Source organism: Eutrema salsugineum, unplaced genomic scaffold (assembly GCF_000478725.1).
Source record: "Eutrema salsugineum unplaced genomic scaffold, Eutsalg1_0 scaffold_12, whole genome shotgun sequence".
In the NCBI taxonomy this organism is placed as follows: domain Eukaryota; kingdom Viridiplantae; phylum Streptophyta; class Magnoliopsida; order Brassicales; family Brassicaceae; genus Eutrema; species Eutrema salsugineum.
In genome coordinates, this window is record NW_006256895.1 from 9,545,999 (window position 1) to 9,549,911 (window position 3,913).

Sequence of the window (3,913 nt, forward strand, 5' to 3'; positions counted from 1 at the left end):
TTTTGCTATTTTTTATTTGTTTATTTATTTTAAATCTTGCAAAGTTTTTGATTGCTCTTATGTGGGATGGTGACAAAGGTCCTTCCCAGTTTCAATGTTGTTTATTCATTCAGTGTTGGTGGATTTGTCATCGTAAACCATGTTACTCCAGAAGGCGGCTTGAATGTAGATTCTTAATAAAGCGACTATTTGGAATAACTTCTACTGGAGCAATAAAAAAAGAGGTTGACAGTCATCTTTTAATAATAAAAAGAGATTTGCGAAATTCTATGTAAAACGTTGATAGATATTTTGAATTTCTATGATCTTAGTGGAGATTTAATAATCAGCCGAAAAAATAAAGTGGAGCATTCTCTGCATAATTTATAGACTAACCTGGATTTCAATTTTGGTTATCAATTTATATAAAGCTAATCTGGAATTTAAAACTGTAAAAAATTTGACGTTTGATCTTTAGTTGCCAAATTTAATAAAGTCAGATATGGTGAATTTGGTCAATGGTTTTTTTGGAGACAGGTGTTTTTGATCAAAGATTAAATTTGACAAATATTTGTCTAATTCTAAAGAGAACGATCAACTCGGATGACAGAATTACGGCCAATAACCTTTGTAATATGGAGTATAAGATTATTTCAAAGGTGTTCTATCAATGTTTAAAGACATTGTTACCTAATTTAATATCGGAAACACAATCAGATTTTGTGTCATGACGGCTACTTTTGGAGAATATTTTAATTATCAAGGAGATGTTTCATGGATTATGAACAAATAAAACATTCAAAGGTAGATATATAACAATTAAAACGGATATGAGTAAAGCATTTAATCGAGTATAATGGTCATTTATTGAACAGTTGCTACAAAAATTTGGTTTTGCGAAAAAATAGATAAGGTGGACAATATGGTGTGTTACATTGGTTCAATACAAAGTCCTTCTCAAGGGTCAACCCAAAGGATATATTAAGCCAAAGAGAGGCTCCGTCAAGGAGATCCTTTATCACCATATCTTTATCACCATATCTGTTCCTTCTATGTACAGAGATACTAATATCAAATATTAAAAAAACGGAAAGAGCGAAAACTCTGACGGGATTAAAGGTAGCGAAAGCAGGTCCAGCGGTGTTACATCTGCTATTTGCAGATGATAGTCTATTTTTATATAAAGCAAATAAGGAGGAGTGTCAAAACATTTTAAATATACTTAAACAGTATGAAAATGTTTCTGGACAACAAATTAATTTCGATAAATCTTCTTTACAATTTGAACACACGGTACCCGATTTGGTGCAATAAGATGTTAAACAGCTTTTAGAAATTTCTAATATTGGAGGCATTGGATCGTACCTAGGCCTACCGGAGAGTCTTGGAGGAGCAAAAGGTAAGATTTTCAATTTTGGTGGAGAGACAACAAGACCAGGTTAATGGTTGGACATTGCGTTCTGTTATCTAAAGGGGGTAAATAGGTTCTCATCAACTCAGTGGCATCTGCAATGCCGACTTATGTTATGTTGTGCTTTCGGCTGCCCAATTCTATTACCAAAAAGTTGACCAGCACGGTGGTGCGCTTTTGGGGGAGCTCAAATGGTCTAACTAAAGGAATGCATTGGTTGGCATGGAATAAAATGTGTCGAAGTAGAACAGAAGGGGGTATGGGTTTTCGGGTCATCAAGGATTTTAACAGAGCATTACTGGATAAACAGTTATGGCGAATGATAGAAGAACCGGATTCGTTGTTGGCGAAGATCTTCAAGGGATGATATTTCCACAGAACACTGATCCTTTGGATCCTATACGATCGTAGTCTCCATTATCTGGATGACGTAGTATTATCTCGGCTCGACCATTAGTTAAAAAGGGCAAATTAAAAGAGTGGATTCAGGATGTTCCATCTCTATTTGGAATGATCACTGGATACCATCCTCTCGCCCGAGGTCAGCAATCTGTAAGGGTTATAACTATTAATCAAATCTAATGGTTAATCATCTCACTACACGAAAACAGTTACTTACCGACTACATTTTGCGACTCATTATGCAGTCGTTAAAAGTACCGACTAAACAACGACTACTTGACGACTACCCTGCGACTAAACAACTTTAGTCGCCAATTAGTCGTCCATTAGCGACCACAGAATGTCGTCGTATAATAGTCGTTAATCGGCGACTAATGTATGACTACGTTGTTGTCGGTAAACTGTTGTCGTAAAATAGTCATAATTTGGCGACTAAAAAGCGACTGTTGCGGCGAATCGCAAAAAATTAAACACGTGGTTTACGTTTTGTGGTTGGTGTATCTACTTTTAACGACTACGTTTTGTAGTCGTAAAATGGACGCAATACAGTCGCAATTTAGTCGGTAAATTATCTATATATACAGCTTACCGATTCTCGGCTGAATCACAATTGTGTCTTGACTGAATCATAATTATTTTTTGGCTGAATCACAATTACGAGTTTTTTTTTATAAAATGTCAGGAAATTCTAATTATAGAGAATGGATGTATAAGAAGATTGATGAAAAGAAGGGGAATTTCTCGGCTGAATTTGTAGAAGGAATGGAGCAATTCATGAATTTTGCAAACAATCAGCTTCTCACACAAAAAAATGGTGGCAAGTTTTACTGCCCTTGTAGTGTTTGCAAAAATTGCAAATTTTTACCGGGAAGAAAAATTTGGAATCATTTGTATAGTAAAGGGTTCATGCCGGATTATTATATTTGGTATAAGCATGGAGAAGAAATTACTGATCTGGATTATGGAACTAGTTATGTTGATACAACTCATATAAGTGGGAGTGAAGAAGATCAAATGGGTCATATTGCTGAAAATAGTTATATGCATATGGTGAATGATGCATTTCATGATAACTATCATCAAGGTGATAACTATCGGCGATAACTATCATCAAGGTGATAACTTCATCAAGGTGATAACTATCAGAATGTACAAGAACCTGTACATAACCATTCCCAAAAGTTTTACAACCTCTTAGATGCTAAAAAAAAACCTTTATATGATGGTTGTCGGGAAGGCCACTCGCAGTTATCCTTAGCTGCTCGGTTCATGCAAAATAAGGTGAATTATAATATGAGTGAAAAGTGTGTGGATTCGTGGGCTTCTTTGTTTACCGAGTATCTACCTGACAGGAATCATGCAACCAGTTCCAATTACGAGACAGAGAAACTGATGGGAAATTTAGGCCTCCCATTTCATAAAATTGATGTTTGTATTAACAATTGTATGATCTTCTGAAAAGAAGATGAAATGTGGGATGAATGTAAATTTTTTCAAGCACCAAGGTATAAGCCGAACGAAGGTCGACGACGATCATGAACTAGAATACCATATAGTCGTATATGGTATCTACCTATTGCTGACAGATTGAAGAGAATGTATCAGAGCAAGAAGACGGCAGCGGCAATGAGATGGCATGCAGAGCACCAAGCAAAGGAAGGAGAAATGTGTCATCCCTCTGATGCTGTGGAGTGGAGATATTTTCAAGATCTACATCCCCAGTTTGCCGAAGAACCTCGTAACGTTTATCTTGGATTATGTACAGATGGGTTCAATCCTTTTGGCATGTCTCACAATCATTCCTGATGGCCTGTGATCTTGACTCCTTACAATTTACCCCCAGGTATGTGCATGAAGACAGAGTACTTATTCCTTACAATATTGAATTCTGGGCCAAATCTTCCGCGAGCTAGTCTTGATATCTTCCTCCGCCCACTTATCGAGGAGTTAAAAGAATTATGGTCAGTTGGAGTAGATGCATATGATGTATCCTTGAATCAAAATTTCAAATTAAGAGCTGTGTTGATGTGGACGATAAGCAACTTTCCGGCATATGGTATGTTATCTGGATGGACGACCCACGGTAAATTGTCTTGTCCAATTTGCATGGAAGACACAAAG